The sequence below is a fragment of the Phyllostomus discolor genome, chromosome 4 (genome assembly GCF_004126475.2).
Source record: "Phyllostomus discolor isolate MPI-MPIP mPhyDis1 chromosome 4, mPhyDis1.pri.v3, whole genome shotgun sequence".
Taxonomy (NCBI): Eukaryota; Metazoa; Chordata; class Mammalia; order Chiroptera; family Phyllostomidae; genus Phyllostomus; species Phyllostomus discolor.
The window spans coordinates 97,402,752-97,423,113 of NC_040906.2; the positions used below are offsets into that span (position 1 = coordinate 97,402,752).

Below are 20,362 nucleotides of genomic sequence, written 5' to 3' on the forward strand. Positions count from 1 at the left end.
GGACTTCAGTGCATATTCTCCTCATGGCATTTAGAATACAATTCAAACCATGCTTGCAAGGCCCTGAATCATCAGGCTTTTGTCTACCTTCAGATCTCATTATTGCTTCCTTTTTCACTGCACTCTAACCTCAAGACTGTTCCACATGCTATTCTCTCTGCCTAGAGTCCTTCCCCCACAGATCTTTACAAGTCTGGCTCTTTTTAGGCATAAAGTCTCACCTGCAAGTTGACCTCTTCAGGGAGACCTACTTGACCAGTCAGCCTAAATTAGCCTTTACCATCTTATCACTCTGAGGTCCACTATCCTGATTTGTTTTCTACACAAGCCTTATCACTGCTTAAAACTCTCTTATCAACATATACATTTATATATTAATGGTTTATCTCATCTTTGGAATATAGGCTCTAAAGAGCAAAGAACTTGTCTGATGTCCTCATTCTATCCTCATTGCTCAGGTCATTGGCTGGCACATATTGGATGTGCAATAAATATTATTGAATGAATGAATAAATGGAGATAGGGACCAGGTTATCTAAGGTTATCTTGTTAACCTTAGATGACAAGGTTATCTAAGGACTTGCAGCCATGGTTTGGATTTTATTCATGATGTGCTGGGAAGCACTTGCACAATTCAACAATTATAAACAATCATATATAGGTTCTCTAATCGTGCTTTCTTAACCCAGCTGTGTCATTTCTAGGACAGGGATCACCATCCCAATCCATAATTCTCAATCTTGGTTACATTTTGGAATTAGCTAGTGGAATGAGGGGGTGCGGGGAGCAACTTTTTAAAAATCCTGCTGTCTAGGTTCCAATCCCTAGGAATTCTGATTTAATGTGCTTAGGCTAAGGCCAGAATATGAGAAGTTTAATGGTCCCTAATGATTCCAATATTAAGCCAAAGTTAAAAACCACTGGTCCCAGTGGCTCTGAAGCACAGCAGAGCTTCAGAAAATGCTTTATGGCTCTTTGAGTGTGGCTGATTAAAGCATATGGCTTCATTTTGACAACATCCAACATACAGTTGGTGATCAGTCAATATTTGTTAATTGGCTTTCTAGAAAATATTTGATAAATGAATAAATGAATGAACATGGAATGCTTTAACTTAAGCTTATAGGAAATTAATGAAGGCAGAGATCAGTGTGGACAGTAGTTAGATGAAATTCTGTAGCAGTCAGTGGGCATGCAGCAGCCAGCCCTGGTGTCCAATTCATTTTGTTATAAACTGTTCTAGAATCCTGGGACATCCAGGTTAGAATGAGCCATGGAGACCATCCAATATAGTGGTTCATGCTATTGCTCAGGTCACAGACCCTTTAGAATTTAATTAAAGCTTTGGACACTCTGCCTTATCTACCCCTTCCCCACAAAAGACATCCATAATTTTGAATCCAGTTTGAGCATGTTTCGCCAGCTCCTAGACAATGGTTGCCCAAGCTAAAATCCTAAGGTCTAGCTCAAAGTCCCCACTGACAGAAAATGAAACTGAGTTCCAGATAAGGCAAGTGAGCTTCTGGAAGCACAAGCCAACAGGGACAGCAACTGGACTGGAACCTATTTCCAGTTCAATGAATTAACTGCCAGTCTTACTTTACACACCCATTCCAGATCTACAATGTTTCCACACAATCTGTAGGAGTATAGTGGTGGGAAGTGGCCTCAAAAAAGCAAAGTCTCCCTAAAATGAGGACCAGTTAGTGACCAATCCCCAGGGAAGCCAGCTCAACCAGTCCACATCTGTGAATGCACAGCTGAGGAGGCACAAACTGAATTTCATCATTGTAGATGTCAGGACATATAACATCAAGAACAGACATGGCAGGGAGCTGGATAGCAGGTATTCTGAATAAGTGTTCATTCAGAAAGACACAGGAACAAATGAAATCAAAGGATTCCTGGATTTTAGAAGCAGAAGAAACTGGTCTCTCCATGAGAGGAGTCCTCAAAAACTCCCATTTTAATTATACAGCAGAGCACAGTTGTTTATGGATGGCTGCAGGAGTCTGAAGAAGGTTATTGAGGTTGTCCTAAAGTCGGGCTCGTTTCTGTCTTAGAAAAGAACATGGGTGCAGCATACTGTCAGTATGTCAAAGGATCCAGAAGTGATCATCTAACATCTACTTCTTTCTCATCCTCCTCTTGTCTGCTGATCTAGGGCATCACACTTGTTACTAGCACCTCCTCCCAAGTCTAAGTAGAAGGAGAAAACCTACTCAGTTACTAGGTTATTTACTAGAGTAATGGGGGGAAAAGCTGACATCTTTGCCCAAAATGTCACTTGAGAATGTCAGATAGGCGTGTCTTCTCCTAGTTACTAATGTATGCTTACTTGCTGGGCACAGTATTAAGACTCAAAGTTCAAAATAAAACTGCCAGACACATGGTTCATTCTGCCCAGGAAAAGGTCAATGGAGTGCTATGAAGAGACATGCAGGTGCCTTATTCATACCCCTTTCCTCACCTAAGACCTCTACTTACCATCTCCAAACATTTTTAACATTTTCTTTATTTTCAGCAAATTATTTGCAACATGTGTACCTTTTAATAATTAACTCCACAAATTTATTGTCCTGCCTCACTTTCTTAATCACATCAAACTTGGGATTGGATTAATTAATAGTACATAGTACTTAATCCATTAGTGAAACCCAATATAACATTAGGGACTGTAGCCACTCCACAGGGTAGGCTATGTGTCTCAGCTTGAGACTAAGAATACTTTTCATCTAAAACAGCTGAGCTCCTGAATATGCCACTTAGACAAAGTATGTGATTCACCATGAATTTGAAAAATAAAAGCTGTGTTTGTCACCTTGTTGAGGGAATATTGACCAAATATTTCCATCCACTATGAGTATCAAAATATTATGCAGTACACCTAAGACTAATACAAAATAATATTGAATGTATTTGTAATTAAAAATAAAAATTTTTAAAGGTTTTGCAAAACTCAGGAGAGCAAGCATAAGTGATGCATGGAAAGTGGGAAACCAGCAAATGTGACTCTCAACCCACACTTTAGTTAACCTCTGTGCATCCAAACCCTGTCCTGTAACATAGCAGATATATGGCACTTTATTAGGAGGTGTCAGATAGTGAGCCTCCACTGGGTGAGGCCCAGAAGCTGACATTTCTAAGCTTTCATTAGTCAGCTACCACAACCAGAGGCAGCTTCTCTCTAAAGACTTCAGGCACCCCAGGCAAATCCCTGCCTTGTAAAGACGAGCCTGAGCTGTGAGGCCAAAGCTCAGCAAGCCATCTACCTGGAGAGCTGGCTGGGCATGTGATACAGGAGGCTAGGTGGGCACATCCAGACTAGAGGTGGAGGTGGGACTCAGTACTTTGCCCCATGCTTACTTCCCCAAGCCTCCCCCAGTTCTTTTTCAGCTTTCTAGAGGTAGGATCATCTTACCAACTACATGAGAATGCACCTCAAGAAAGAATTTCAAGAAAGCATTTGCTTATGAGAGTAAATCTTAAAAGTTTTCATCACAAGAAAAAATAAATTTGCAATTATGTATGCTAATAGATGTTACTGGAGTTGCTGTGATGATCATTTACCAAAACATACAAATATCAAAACACTATATTGTATACCTGAAGCTAATATTATATTACATGTTATTTATATTTTAATTTCTAAAGATGAATTTGTCACTATGGTTTCATGTAGATTTCCTTCCTCCTCCTCCTTCTCCTAAAAGTTCTTACCTTAGAGAGATAGTCTCATACGTACTTCTGAGCATGGATTTTGTTCTTAACCTATATGATAGAGCTTCTGGAAATGTATATCAGCAACAGTGACATTCCATATAAAGTTTTGCAGTAGTGACTTGGAAAAAATAAAATTTCATTCCCCCAAATATGACTAGTAACTGTGCTTTTTGACCAGCCTTTATGCAGTTGGATTAGGGTGGTGCTTCCTGAAAACCAATTGCTTTAAAGTATAGCCAAGGCATGATCCTTACGGAAGGCACAGAACTAAAACAAAAATCATAAAACTAGCTACAATCATGGATTTCTTTTAATTCCTGCAAATTGATATCCAGTCTTCAGGCTGAGAAATATTCTACAGAAAAGCAGCCATTCCTATAATCTTCTTTGCATAAAGAGTCCTGTTCATCCACAAATGATGAAAGGTGGTCATTTTCACTTTAACCTTCTGATTTATTGGAGACAGTTCCAAAATCCTCTGTTTACCAGTGTTCCTCCCTGATATTTATCTGATGTGAATGTTAGAAATAGACTAACTATATATAGAAACCTCAAGAAGATCTCAAGAGGCAAAATTATTGCAAATGTCCGAGGCTCCTACTGGCTGCCCTACCTGGTAAGGATGCTGAGAGTCCTGTTAGTGATAAGCATCATTAGACAGCTCCCACTTTGAGTAACATTTATTCAGGAAGAGGGAGAGGACCTTTCAGAAGGACAGACCACTGATTCCCTGTAATTCAAAGGAGAGAACCACATTATGCAGCTCTCTCTTTTGAATTATATAAGACCCAAAGATAAGCATTTCCTCTCTGCAATAAGCATGGAGGTCCATAATAACCACAGAACTATTTTCAAGAAGTTCTCATTTGCATATTTAGCAGCTACTAGGAGGGACGTAAACAGCCCACAGGGGGTTAAGGAAGCTGGACTCCCAAAATTAAAGGAAAAATTTGGAGACAGGGTCATTGTGGATGCTGGCCACTGATTAGGCACCATCATTAGTTATGCTCCTAGTCTCCAGTGTTAGACCCATTAGCTCTAGGATCCTGCTGAGACCCAGAAGCTAGAATGCAAACATTCTTAAGTAGGCAGTCTGAGAGGAAGAGTCACAAATGCACTCATTTAGGGTGACAACTTTTTCCCACTTAAAAACCAGGGAAGCTAGTGGAAAGAAAATTATTTTGTAATGACATCAAGTATGTGCAGACTTCTGAATTGGAACCAAAGTAGCTCTTCATTTGTGTGTCCAGTCAGAGTGACTCCTGTGTACTTAGGTGCAAAATGTCCTGAGAAAGCCTGAGGTCATGAGGGACCTAGTGCAGCCAGTATTACAGGGGCATTGTTACCATGAGGCCATGTGATCATGTGTTCACCCTTTCTTCTTTTGTCTCCTGTCTGTCCTCTCCTTTTTAGAAAAGAGGCAGAGTAGACCCCTGTCTAATAAAAAAGGGCAAGTATGCAAGGAACAAAAAGACTGCAAATATTGGCTGGGAAGACACTGATCAGTGGTTGGCCATGGGAAATAAATACGAAGTGGACAGGCAGCAAGAGAACCAGAGGGTGACTAGGAACCAAGTCCATGGACAGCATGGATGGTCACAAAGTGGGTACATTGAACTCAGTCATGACATACTGAGGGCAAGAGCAAGCAGGAATTTAAGAACATAACATGGCATTTTAACCAGGAAGAACAAAAACTGAGAAGAATGCAATGATGTGAACAGAAATAGAAAGAGAGTGAGAAACCCAGGCAATCAGGTAGCACAGGGAGGGCTGCAGGTCTCATGACTCACTGGCACATCAGGCTGTCATTTGCATGTAGGACATGGGGAAGTTATACGAGACAGCACAAAAAATACCCCAAAAGATGATTATATAAAAATATCTAAAATCCAGCCTGGCTGGAGTAGCTCAGTGGGCTGCGCAGGCTGCAAACCAAAGTGTCGCAGGTTCAATTTTCAGTCAGGATAGATGCCTAGGTTGCAAGCCATGACCCCCAGCAACCCCACATTGATGTTTCTCTCTCTTTCTCCCTCCCTTCCCTCTCTAAAAAATAAATAAAATAAAATCTTTAAAAAATATCTAAAATCCCTAAAACATATTAGTGGAAAAGATTTGGAACTATAAAAAAGAGTTGTTCACTATTCTGAACAATTATTCAAAACCAGTACATAAGCACTTATTTAGGAACAAGAAAAGTGTTGGCTTCACAGAAGAAAGGAAAGTAGCTCTCCTTAAAACAGAAAAAGAGAGCATGAAGAAGGCCCCTATCTTCTCCAAGAAGAATTTTAAAGGAACACCCTCACACCCCCGCAAAAAAATCTAGGTTTTATAATCAAGCACTCTAGAATCAATAACTTGCCTCTGAAGCTTATTACCTGTGTGTTTGCAGGCAATTTTATCTCTGTCCTTTAACTTCCTCGCTTTTAAAATGCAGCTAACACTATGTCTACCTACCATTATATTATTGCAGAAATTAACTGAGACTTCCAGTCAAGATGGAGAAGTAGGTAAACACACTTCACCCCCTAACATAACTACAGAAAAAAATTACAACTAGGCCTCAAAACAAATATCACCTAGAACTGTCAGAAAACTGAGCTGTATGGAAGCCTGATAACCAAGGATTTAAATAAGCCACAGTCATCCAGATGGGTAGGAGTGGTGGAGACACAGAGGCAGGCAGAGAGGTGCAGAGATGCAGTGTGGCACAGAGAGGCAGCGCAATGGGTGCCCCCATGTTCACATGTTGTGGTTAAAAATCAGGAGGGATACGTCAGAATTGAGGGATCCCAGACCCAGGCCAGACCACATAGCCCAGGGTTCTAGTGCCAGGAAGATAAATCCACATAACTCTGGCTATAAAAACCAGTGGGGGGTTGGGGCAGTGGAAGAAACCTCAGGATTTTAAGGAGACTCCTTTTAAAGAGCCTGCATGGACTTAGGACTCATGCAGACCTGCCCACTGTGGAATTCAGCTCCAGAGCAACAGCTAGAAGGGCACCAGTCACATGTAGAAAGAAAGTGAAGTGACTGAAAACAGGACAAGTGCCAGGAAGTCCAGAAGCCAGGCAACAGCATTATGCCCTCTCTGAGCCCTCCCCCACACAGAGCCAGAAAGCGGTGAAATGGGTTGCCTGGTGATTACCTATGGCTTCGCCCCATACAATTTACAAGTCCCCTTTCTAAAATAGGCCACATTACTAAAATGGAGTCAAAGCAGCTCTACCTAATACACAGAAACAAACACAGGGAAGTGGTCAGATTGAGGAGACAAAGAAACATGGCCAAATGAAAGAACAGAACAAAACCCCAGGAAAAGAGCTAAACAAATGGAGGTAAGCAAACTATCAGGTGCAGAGTTCAAAACACTGGCAATTTATGCTCACAGAACTCATTGATTATGGCAACAACATAAAATAAGGCCCAGGCAGAAATGAAGCTTACATTAAGTGAAATAAAGAAAAATCTACAAGGAACCAACATTGGAGGGGATGAAGCCAAGATTCAAATCAATGATATGAAACATAAGGAAGTAATAAGAATTCAATCAGAACAGCAAGAAGAAAATAATAATTTAAAAAAGCAAAAACAAAAATGAGGATAGTATAAGGAGCTTCTGGGATATCTCCAAATGTACCAATATCCAAATCATAGGAGTGCCAGAAGGCAAAGAGAAAGAGCAAAAAAATAAAAACTTATTTAAAAAACAAAGAAAGAAAACATCCTTAATTTGATGAAGGAAATAGACATACAAGTCCAGGAAGCACAGGGAGTCCAAAACAAATTGGACCCAAAGAGGATCACACCAAGACACATTATAATTAAAATGCCAAAGTTTAAAGATAAAGAGAGTATCTTAAAAGCAGCAAGAGAAAAGAAGAGAGTTGCTTACAAAAGAGTTCCCATAAGACTGTCAGCTGATTTCTCAAAAAAAAACCCCACAAAAACAAAAACAAAAAACCTTTGCAAGCTAGAAGGGATTGGCAAGAAGTACTCAAAGTGGTCAAAAACAAGGATCTACAACCTATATTATTCTATCCAGCAAAGCCATCATTTAGAATGGAAGGGGCGATAAAGTGCTTCCCAGACAAGGTAAAGCTAAAGGAGTTCATCACCAAACCATTATTACATAAAATGTTAAAGGGACTTATTTAAGAAAAATATCAAAACTTTGAACATTAAAATGGCAATAAGTTCACAACAATCAACAACTGAATCTAAAAAAAAAACTAAGCAAGCAAGAAGGACAGGAATAGAATCATAGATATGCAGAGCATTTGGAGGGTTATAAGAAGGGAGGAGGAAGGGGGAGAATGAGGGAAAATGTGCAGGGATTAAGAAGCATAAATTGTAAATTGGTATATACAAAATAGACAGTGGGATGTTACAAATAGAACAGGAAATACTGAAGCCAAAAAACTTACATGCACAACCCATGGACTAAGGAGGACATTTTAGAGGGAATGGGGGTACTAAGTGGAGGGGGGAAAAGAGGAAAAATTGGGACAACTGTAATAGTATAATCAATAAAATGTATTTTAAAAATAAATATATACATAAATAAAAAGAAATGTAATAAGAAAAAGTGATTCAGTGAACAAACTCAGCACACAAAACAGGTAATACCATAACCAAATTCTTTTGCCTATGTGTGCATGTGATGTGATTCTAAAATTATATATTTAACTAAGTCTAAAAGAACTCCTACAGTTTGTGTAAAATAACCATTTTTGTTGATAAATAAGCATGTCATTCAAGTGTAACTGGCATTTTTTTTTCCTTAGTGGTGCATCAAGTAGTGGTGTGTATTAAAGTCATTGCTACCTGACAGTCAGTAAGATACGGCAGTGCAAAATTCTAATCTATCTAGTGCTGTCTTTGTCTATAATTATTTCCTCAGACTGGGTTTTCAGGAATTGGCTTTAGTCAGCCAAGAATATTTTTGCCATATTCTGTAAGAAATATTCTACAAAATACTGCAATTCTGTTATAAGTGTTCCTGTATCTTAAAATTCTTAATTCATTGTGCTGTATTCATTTATTTCTGCTAATTTAAATTAAGAAAAATAGTACCTCACAACTGTCTTAAGGATTTTTAAATTATCAACACTGAAAACATTTAAAAATAATTCTTAACTATTTGATCCCTCCTCAAAACCAAGTCTATTTCTAGCAAAAGAAAAAAAAAGAAAAAAGAAAAAAAGAGAAGAAATTAACTGAAATAAAATACATAAAACTCTTGGAACAGAGTAAGCAGCAAGCAAATTTCATTTTAAAAAATCCTTCTATTCAATATGCCCTGTGGATAACACTTACTTCCATGGAGTGCATTAATGGATGCTCTTAATGAAAATCCTGAGACCAGGGGAGAAGGAAGATACAGGGAGGTAGAAGAGGGTATCTGGGGATAAATGGTGATAGAAGAAGGCTTGACTTGTGGTGGTGAACACACAATAAAATATACAGATGATGTATCATAGAATCACACACTTGAAACCTATGTGATTTTATTAACTAGTGTCACCCCAATAAATTTAATTTTAAAAATCTTGAGTATTGAGGAAGAGTTAAGCTTAGAAAGTTTGTACTCGAAGTTATAAGCAGTTTGCCAGAAAATCCATTTATTTAGCATATTTTTTAAAAGACCACAAACTCTTTGACAACCTTCTCATCAGGATTTAGGATCTCTTCCCCTCTTTCCTGTGTCTTCACAGGTCTATCACTGCTTTAACAAATAGTATGGCAGAAGTGATGCTCGAAGACTTCTGAGGCCAGGCATCAGAGGTCACACAGCTTACATCTACTTCTCTTGGGATGCTTGCTCTGGGGGAAGTAGGCCACCATGCAAGAAATCTGACTCTCCTGAAGCCACCATTCCAGAGTGGTGACAAGGATGACCGGCCACAGCCAGCATTAAATGCCATCACCCTGTGACTGAGCCTCTTGGACACCCAGCCCAGTTGAGTCTTCAGATGGCAGCAGTTGCAGCCAACCTCTGATGACCAACACATGAGACATCTCAAGTGAGAACTTTGAAGCCAAGAATGTCGTGAATTTCTGACTCATAATTTGGTGAGCAAAATAAAAATGGTTGCCAGTTTACATTGCTAAGTTTTGAGATAATTTTAGGCTGTAATGGTAACAACACTTTTGTGAAATACCTCATAAGCCTATTATGAAGTGACTTGATATAACAGTACTCTCCTTAGACCATAATAAAAATTCATCTTCAAGATTAAGAACCTCATGAACACAATGTTTCTAGATTCTTCCCATGTTTTCCTAATGCCTATTTGGTCAGTGAATTCAGAACCCTAAAGAAAAACTTTCTTTCTCATCCTCACTTATGCCACCTGTTTGATCATTTTGATGTTGATTAACAAAAATTCTGTGTTTCTTATGTTCTTCTAAGTGTGATGAGTGGCTCTAATCCTTCAAACCAGGACAGAGCACCTGTGTCCATGGCAGGTGGGACTGTGGTCTGCAGGAGACCTGAAGACCGGCAGTCACAGCCCTTCCTTCATCAACATGGCAGGCCCTCTGTCAGCATCTGTCTGTGTAGAAAATAGACCATTGTTGGCGGAATCTGTGAGCCCTCAATTTGTCAATAGTCATGCCTTTGAAGGGATGAGGGAGGGGGTCAGGAGAAAAAATACAAATCCTATTTTTTAATCCTCTAGGGTTTAATGTCTGTTTCACTGCTGTTAAGATTTTTGAGAGATAGAGCGTGCCTGAGAAAAATATTATGGCAAAGGGAAAACAGTACAAATTGGTTTCCATAGCAACTTCTCAGATAAAAGTAATGGTTCTACCAGCCTAGAGGGAAGAAGCAGTAATACTAAAACATTCTCAAAATAAACACTTGCATGACTTTATTTTTTTGCTTAAGTATTTAATTTTACTCAACTTGCTTGTTGCACATATTATAACTCTTACAATGGGAGAGTGTTTCCCCATGATTCCTGATTTATGAGAAACTTAGGGCATGAAGAACTATACTCTGGTGCATAGTGATATTTTACACCCTATTAAGAGAATAGAGCATAACATTTTAAAGCAAGTGGATCTTAGAGAGTCCAGACCCAAGACCTAAAGTGACCTGCTCAATGTCATTCTTAATTGGATACTTGAAAGTTTACTTTGTGCTCACTTTACTTACTGAAAATATGTCTGTTGATGTCTTTCTATTTCACAGGATTCTTATGAGTATTAATTAAGGGAAAGCATATAAAAATTTTTGTGCAAATCTAAAATACAGAAGTAGTAATAATAGTAGCAGTAGCATTGGTAATAGTATCAATAGTAATAATAGTAATACCATTACTAATATTGTCATAACTAGAACCTGGGTCTTTTGAATAGACTACTACCAATGTGGGTTTGTTTTTTGTTTTGCTACCATCCCACCAATATTGGAGTCAAATCCTTATAATGAAAATTTAATGGCACAAAATCCATCCAACCAAAGAAATAGTCTCACTGCAGTCAGATTTAGTCAGGGCTTAAAAAAATGTGACAAAAGATAGAAGAATCAAAGTACAGTGAGGTACCAACCCCATAACCTCCCATTTATTGGTTCTCAGAGTGTCCTATTTTTAGCAGTACTTGCTTCAACTCATAGGGCATTTCAAACACCACAGCTGTTATAACTCACAAAATGCTAAATAGATGGGGGAATAAAAGAGAGACAAGGTGAATTCTAGTGAGAAAGAACAAGAAGTTAAGAAAGCATACTTTTGGCCAACACTGAACACCTAAATTTTACATTTAAAAATAAATTGTGTGTGTGTGTGTGTGTGTGTGTGTGTGTGTGGTATTCTACTAAAATCAATGCAGTATTGGACTCCACAGTAATCATCACCATGGGAGGCTGTGGTTGGAGGCTCAAACATTTTAATGCTGCTATTCAATGCTGACTTCAGAATTAAAAATTAAGTTCTATTACTTTTGAATTTTAAAATGTTACTGACCAAAATTTTGGGGTTTTTTCCTATTCCCCAAATTACTCACCAAATATGACTAAGAATTGCTTTTGGTTGTTTTCAGAAATCACACTCGCTCTTAAAGGATAAAGAGTCTCCACCACTGAAGAGAAGTAAAAGCATGCACTCTGAATGTAATTAATTCTATGGGAGCTAGAAACTTCCCTAGGCTATAAAGATATTGCAGGAATAAATCCAAGATGACTACTCTGAAGTAGAGAAAAATATGGATGTAAAAGTCCCAGCATATTTGTTTTTTAAAAATTAATTGTTCTACTTTACTTATACTTATTCACTTATTCATTAATTTATTTATTCAACAAATACTTATTTCCACTCCTACTATATAGGTAGTGGAATATTAAGCTAAATATAAGACAGTCTTATCAATATGATGATGATTTCCAAACTTTTACCTTTCTCCCCAACCTCTCCATATATTTTAAGCCAATATTTCTATCTGTCTTCTGGAACCTCCACATTAATGTTCCACAGATACTCCAGACCTTATATATGAAACTTTATGTCTGACCACATCAACTTAGGGGCAAAAAGCTATTTTTTGTTTTTTCCAGTTAATCACTGGAGCATCACCCTGTTCTCTCCAATAGGAAGGCCAGATGCTCCTTCTTAATATTAACATTTACTATGATTCTTTGAGTCCTGAAGACTATTTCATATCCAAGAGGTCAGTAAACTTCTAAATGCCCAGCAGGAAGAAAACTGCAAGGTTCAATTTGCCCACTGCCATCACCTCCTCAAATACAGTCGCAGAATGAACACCGGCCCCATACAGGCCAGTGGTGAACGTCCTCAAGTTGTGCTCTTGGACCATGTTCCAGGCTCCATAGTGATGCCCTTGGCACAGGTTAAGGTAGCAGCTTGATTTGTTGTATCCTCCCACATGAACAAACTTCGAAGGCATGGCAGCACCTCAACATGGCCTGCCAAGGTCTACTAGCCTCAACCATGCCCTGGGTCCTTCACACATAAGCCCTTGGGTGGCCCAGACTTCACTTCTCTTGTGGTGTTTCTCTCTGCTGTGTTGTCACTGTGTCTTTGCCTCTCTCTTGTCTTTGCATTAGAAAAGGGCCTGAAAAATGCTAGATGTCAGTGCTCTGGCCTACACATTTTATCACTGCACTCATAGCTAACAATTTTGAGTATCTGCTATGTAGCCGGCACAGATACGATATGAATAAAGTCTAATCTGTATCATCAAGAAACTTTGAGTTTAGAGAACACAACTGACAACCAAAATAAATAAATATTCTAGGTGCTTCAGTGAATAAGGTGTTGTGAGGACCTGAAATCCCACGGGATTTTAACCACCTAACAATTTTCCAGAGGTCTAACTTTATATGGCTCTTCTTTGTGTTCAAACATTTAGGTGCATGGTCTTTGAACAAGGCAGTTTTAGGAAAATGACGTTCTACATCAGAATCATTTCTCTAAACCATCAAACTTAGAAGAACTTCTGAAGTGTTCCAGAGAGAAAAAGCTGCAGCTACGACCTTGTGCTCCCCTTTCCTGGAGCCTTCGACATTCTCATCTCTAATTCTTTTCTTTCCCCTGTGATATAATTTAATCCTATCTGTGCAAAAATGGCTTGTCAAAATGTGCACATGTCGGGCTGATAGCTCCTGTGGGGAATTAGACATGAGCAGAGGAGCATGCCATTTATACATGGTGAGCAGATTACAACTTTTGTAGCCATAAGCAGTCTCCAAATCAGCAAATTACAAATTATCAGCTGTCAGGCGGTAGAATGCTGGTACCTCCTTGACTTGGATGAGCAAGAACATCTGCAAATGAATCTGATTCAGATGGACACCAAATGTGATACCATTTTAGAAAGGAAAGTACTAAGTTCATGTATTTTTTTCCTCTATATGCTGAGCTTGCCCCTTAAGTCACATTCAAAATTTTTGGAACATGAGTAGCTTACGCTTAATACACATGCACAAGTACACTGTGATCTCCCCCACACCTCCTTCAAAAATGCCAGGAGACCCCTCCCACAGCCTTCAGGATGGTAAAAAAAACAGCTGCATCCATTCACCCAGCCACAAGAAGAGAAGCTCAGTACAAAAGTACCCTGTCCCAGACACCTGCTATGGGTTGGGAAATGTTGCAGGCATAAGAAAAGTAGAAGAAGAGATTGGGAAGGAGGAAAAATCAAGGATATACCAGAATTAGGCAAGAGCTGCAACTGACAGTAGCATGTCACTTAAGAGACAACAAAAAGCACATTCGAACACAAACACTACAAAGCTGCTGAGAGTAGCATATGTGGGAAATAATTCCATTTGGATTAAGAAACGAAGACACTTGTCTGCAAAAGTGCAGGGAAACATATAACCCAGCTGTATACACTATTGCATTGCCATGCTTTGGATTATCAAATCACTAAGTTGGTCACTGGGCAGGACCTTGAAGAAACAATGAGACATCCAGGTAAGCTTTTGTGACAGGGAGGAGATGGGCGAGAACTAAAACCTGGTGGACATTATGGGAGGCAATCCTAGGTGGGTCAGCTCCCATTCAGCCACTTGTTCATGGAACAAACATTTATTAATGTCTTACCACGTTCCAGATACAGTGTATGGGAATGTGAAGATATGGAAGGTATGGATGCGTGTGCATGTGTGTGCATGCCTGTGAACATGAACTTGTGTGGCAGTGTAGGGCAGGAAGCAAACCCACAAACAAGCAGCAACATTACAATGTGAAAAGTGCCCTAACATCAGAATACACCATGAGTAAAGGCATCAATGATAAAGAAACAATTAATTCTGCCTTGAGAAGAGGAAAGGGGCACAGGCCTGAGAAATTTAGAGAAACAGTAACTTTAAGTGCTATGAAATGAGAGGCAGTGGACTGAGAGGACCAAACTCACCTCTCAATCAAGGGAGGGTCCCTTGATGCGAATGCCCAGCACATACAGAAAACCCTTTATTTTCAGTTGGAAACACATTTGCCAGGCACCACTTTCATATTCACAGCTCCACCTTCCAGCCACAAGACAGAAAACCTCAGGCTGACTGAGGATGGACAAGCTTGATGGAAAAGCAATGCAATGGTCCCTGAAGCTCCTGGCCATCAGCTTATGGGCAGGATGGTTGCTGGAGGAACACATAGGGTCCCCTGTTCTGGGAACCCCATGCTGTTCATGGCTTGCTGCTTGCCCCTCAGCCTCTATAGACTGCACCCTGAATTTGCTCTTTACATAGGCTTTGGATAGCCATGTAGCTTTTGCATGTGGTTACTTACCTGTCTCCTGACCGACTGACAGCTAGAACCAGGAAGGCCCAAGTCCGGCATCCCCAAATCCCTCTGCTGGTTGCTAACCACAGCTGTGCTTCATTAAGAAGAGCATTCACCTGAGAGCCTACAGGAGAGCTTTTATGCTGGCTTCTTTCCATTTGTCCTTCCAGATTTACACATGCTCAGCACAAGACTCTGCCTTGGGGCTAATTTTATAAAACACATCAGTGGATCTTGTGTCTTCTGATTCTACTAGATTTAATCAACTTGGAGGTGAGAGCATAAGACCAGAACCTTTTCTCAGATTACCTGAGTCCCTCTTCCAAAGGCCATACTTCTGTCAAGTGGGCCCTCTGCAAGTAGGATCTGGGAGCAGCCCCCTCTGCTTGTCCCTTCAGGTGTAGCAGTGGCATAGCTATCACTAGTCTCACATTATAACTTGTTAATCCTCTTCAATCCTGCCCACAACATTGTGAACAGTGTCTCTTCATTTAAATTCTGCTGCAGGGACCCTGACAGACAGAGTAGGGCTGCTACTTCTGTGACAGAAACAGGAAGAGACCCTCCCTTCTAGGCCCAGTATTCACTTATTCCATAAACTGTTACTTAGAGCCTATGGAGGGCTGCACTGGAATCCAGTAGTGAACGCAACATGATGCCCTGTATTTGTGGGTTTTGCCTGTAACAGAGGGAGACATACCATAAAGCAAAAGCTGTGCCCTGTTAGATGGTGGTAAGTGCCATGGGCAAGGAAAGTAGAGGCAAAGAAAGGAGGACAGAGAGCACCAGCAGTTCAGTTTGATAGACCAGGTCTGGTACAACCAGGAAGGGATGGCTGTATTTGTGCAGGGTACATAGGAAAAAGAAGAATTCCAACTTCAAAACATCTGAGAAAACATCAGGAAAAAAATTTTACTAACTAGTTGAAGGTGGCAAGCAGGGATTTAACATGCTGTTATATTTAAAGAGAACCAAGGTAAAGAATATTAAAACTAACAAAGATAAATATTTTAATGATTTTTTAAAAAGTACTTTAAGGCCTTTACTTACCTGTCTTTGTATGTCATCTCAAACTGTACTTTACCCTGATAAGATATAGGTGAAGACGGTAAAATGTTGTTATTTCAAGATGATGATGTTTGATGTTGTCATTGCAAGAGATGATTTAGGGTAAAATGTTTTTTATTCTTTTTAATTTTAAAATGAAATGTATTGTTTTATTGTTGTTGTTGTCTTACAGCTGTCCCAATTTTTGCCCTATTGCTCTCCCTTGCCCTACCCACCCCCTGCTCCCACAGTCAGTCTCCACCCTGTTGTACATGTCTGTGGGTCCTTTTACATATTCCTTGACAAGACCCTCTTCCACTTCCCCTCTGGTCACTGTTGGTCTGTTCCTTGTTTCCATACCTCTGGTTCTATTTTGCTCATTTGTTTTGCTCATTAGGTTCCTCTTATAGGTGAGATCATATGGTATTTGTCTTTTGCCACCTGGCTCATTTCACTTAGCATAATACTCTCCAGTTCCATCCATGCTGTCACAAAGGGTAGGAGCTTCTTCTTTCTTTCTGCTGTGTAGTATTTCATTGTGTAAATGTACCACAGTTTTTTGATCCACTGATTTACTGATTGTCAGTTAGGCTGTTTCTAGCACTTGGCTAGGAATTGTGTTAAATCTATAGATTAATTTGAGTAGTATGGACATTTTAATGATGTTAATTCTTCTAATCTATGAATGTGGTATAGGCTTCCATTTATTTGTCTTCCTTAATTTCTTTCTTTAGTGTTCTATACTTTTCTGTTGCGTGTGTGGGCAGGGGGCGGTTCTTAACATTGTTTTTTTCTCCTGGTAAAGTCTTCCCCTCCTCTCCATTTAAGAGAATGTAGTCTGTCTTGAGTATGTTCCTTCAAGAGAAACAATGTGCCAGGAAGGGAATGTTAAGTGGATTTTAAAGGATTTGAATCATAAACAAGATGCTTTGGACATGCATTATTAAAGAAAACAGCCTGTCTCCTACAATGCCTCCAAGCACCAGGCAAGTAAGAGAATGAGTAAAGAAGCCAGGGAGATTGTGGGGAACTGGGCATGTAGACTCCTCCAAGAAGCAAATGGTACTCTGCTGCACCTGATAACACAGAAATGAAGCCAACATGACCTGATCCTCCATTTCTCAAGAGCAGCCAGAAAGCTGAATCTTCATATTAAATATCCTGATTTTCAAATGCTAGAATCAATTAAAAAGTTGGCATACAACACTGGGCCAGTTGAACAGTGGGACTGTGGACTGCCTTTGTTTTCTGGCCAGTTTTAGCTTATTGGACCTGAGTCTGCCACCTTTGCTTTAGAGAGAGATAAAACCCAAACAGCTGCATGGAGAGAAAAAAATCCTTCATTGACCCCAATCCATCAGTACAGCTGCTACTAACAAAAACAGTGTGCAAGAGAGGCTAGCAGAAGGAAGCCAGGAAAGTGAGTGATGTTCCACATGTGAAATGCTGCAATTCAGACTAGAGAGGAAGCATAGGAATGTACCATCTTTTAAATTACAAAGCAGGAACATGAGCTCAAAGTCCACTGAGAGAGACAAAGCAACTCTCTCACTTAAAATCTTGGAGATGTAGACCTCTCCCTCTGCAACTGCACAGTGGATGAGGTTCAAGCCAATTTGACTTGAACACAAAGATGAGAAACTCACCCAACAACTAGGTTACCGAGATAAGGGCACTGTGTGCTCAGAGAGCTGCAGTGAACTGCCACTATGTTCACACAGTTAAAAAGTGGTAGAAGCAGGAGCTGGGTGCCAGTTCAGCTCATTGGGAAGTAAATAATCTTTTAATAACACCACAATGATTTCCTTAGTTAGCAGAGCTCCTATATTGAACGAGGTGAAAAAGATGAATATGAAGAAGGAAAAGGCGGGGGGAAATGATGAGGAGTGAGAAAGAGGAGGAAAGACAGTGAAAGAAGGATGGAAGAAAATAAAAAGGAAGTGAGTAAAGGATGACAAGAAAAAGAGTAAAAATGGAAGTAATAATGAGGAAGCATAATAGATAAGTAAGATGAGGAAGCAAGAGAAGTAAAAAAAAGAGAGAGGTAATGAAGAAAGAAAGGGAAGCAAGGAATGAAAATAAGTAAGGAGAAAAAGAAAGCTAGAAATGGAACCAAGAAATGGGAAGAAAAAAGAAAGAAAGTTTCTAAAGGGAAGTAAGAATGACAGGAAATAAAAAAGGGGGCAACAAATTATGGAAATAAGAAAGGCAAGGAAGAAAATGGAAATGAGAAAAAAGTAAAAAATGGAAAAGTAAAACTGAAAGCAAGAAAGAAAATAAAATAGGGAACTAAAGAAGGGAAGCAAGAAAAGGGTAAGAAAGAAAAGGCAAGGAAGACAAGGGAAGCAAAAAATAGAAGCAAAAGAAGGTATAAAATAGATAAATAGGAAAGAATGTGAAAGGAGAAGGAAGAAAAGAGAAGTAAAACATAAGGAAAAATCAACAGCAATGAAAGTAATGCATAATAGGGAAGTAAGAAATGCAAGCAGAAATGGTTGCCAGTTCGATTCCCAGTCAGGGCAAATGCCTGGATTGCAGGTCAGGTTCCCAGTAGCGGATGCAGGAGAGGCAACCACACATTGATATTTCCCTCCCTGTCTTTCTCCCTCCCTTCCCCTCTGTCTAAAAATAAGTAAATAAAATCTTTTAAAAAATGCAAGCAGAAAAGGGGAAAAAAGAAATAAGCAAAAAGGGAAATAAGAAAATGGAATAACATGAAAGTGAGAAAAGGGGTGCAGGAATGGAGAAGCAAGAAAAGTGAAGCAAATTAAAGAAGAAAGAAAAAGGAAAGAAGAGAAAAGCTAAAAAAAAAGCAAGAAGAAAGAAAGAATGAAGAAGTAAGAAAAGAGATATAAAAAGGGGGAGTGAAAATGGAAGTAATAAGGGAGACATAATAGGTAGAAAAGAATAAAAGAAAGCAAGGAAAGGAAAACAAGGAACAAGAAGCAAGAAAAAAGAAGTAAGAAATGAGAAACAAGGGCAGGGAACTGAGAAAGGGGAAACAAGAAAAAAGAAATAAGAAGAGAGAAATGAGAAAAGAAAACTGAGAAATGGAAAGGAAGAAAATAGAAAGAAGAAAGAAAAGGAAGCCAGAAAAGGGAAATGAGAAAGGGAAGTGAAAATGAAAGCAAGAAAAGCAAGGAAATTTTTTTAAAGAAACAGAGATAAAGAGAAATGAGAAAAGAAGAAACCTGAAGAAATGAGAATCAAGGAGAAGTAAGAAAATGGAAACAAGGAAAGGAAGAAAGAGAAAGGAAATGAAAATGGAAAGCAAGGAAAAGGAACCGAGTAAACCAAAGCCAGAAAAAGGAAGCAAAAGAGAAGTGAAAGGGGAAGTAGGAAAAGGGAAGAAAGAAAAAGGAGACAAGAAAAGAGAGCAGGAGAAGGGGGGTAAAATATGGAAATAAAGAGAGTAACAAGGAATGGGAAACAAGAAAAAGGAAGTGTAAAATGGGAAGATAGCACAAGAAGCAAGAAAAGGGAAATAAAGAATAGAGAAAAGGGGAAGTGAGATAAAAGAAGTTGAAAGGGGAAGCAAAAATAGGGAAGTAAAAATAGGAAGCCAAAAACTATTAGCAATGTAAGGGAAATAATAAAAGAGAAGCAAGAAAAGTGAAACAAGGAAAGGAAAGCTAGAAAAGAGAAGAAGAAAAGAGAACTGAGAAAATGAAAAGCAAGAAAAATTGGAAAGTAAGAACAGAAGGCAAAGACATGGAAGCCATAATAGGGAGGTGGGGAAAGGGAAGCAAGAAAGAAAACTGAGAAAGGGAAATTGGGGAAGGAAAAGCAAGAAAGGGAGGCATGAAAAAAGGACTTGAGAAATAGGATGAAAGAACAGTGAAGTGAGAAAATGGAAGTGAGAACCAGAAGAGAAAAATAAGGGAAGAGTGACAGGAAGGAGAGTTAAGGAAGTGAGAAAGGGAAGAAAGAAAAGGAAAGTGAGAGGAGGGATTCAGAAAAAAAAAGGAGAAAAAAAAAGAAAAAATGTAGCAAGAGGAAACAAGCGAAGTAAGTGAGGAAAGTGATAAAGGAAAACAAGAAAAGAGGAGCAAAAAAAGCAGAAGCAAGAAATGGAAAATGATAATGAGAAATAAGATAAGGAAAGCAACAAAAGAAGTGAAAAAAGAACAAGAAAAGGAAGCAAGAAATAGAAGTAAGGAAGCTAGAAATGGAGAGAGAGAGGAAAGGAGGAAAGAAAGAAAAGGAGGGGAGGGAAGAAGGGAGGAAATTTCAGGTATGCATTAAAGTAATTGATGGTTTCCATTCACATATTCAATTCTAAATGTGGGTCTCCCCAGCTTTACAGACTATTTTGGCCGAAGTCCAACTCCACCAGAATT

General features: G+C 39.2%; 1 long non-coding RNA gene across 1 annotated transcript; it reads left to right on the plus strand.

Moving 5' to 3' along the window:
* Nucleotides 1-6,785: 6,785 nt before the first annotated feature.
* On the plus strand, nucleotides 6,786-20,123 carry LOC118499888. Its single transcript, XR_004902430.1, has 3 exons — nucleotides 6,786-6,863; nucleotides 11,069-11,075; nucleotides 20,111-20,123. It is a non-coding gene; the product is annotated as an uncharacterized LOC118499888 (long non-coding RNA).
* The last annotated feature ends 239 nt before the right edge of the window (nucleotides 20,124-20,362 follow it).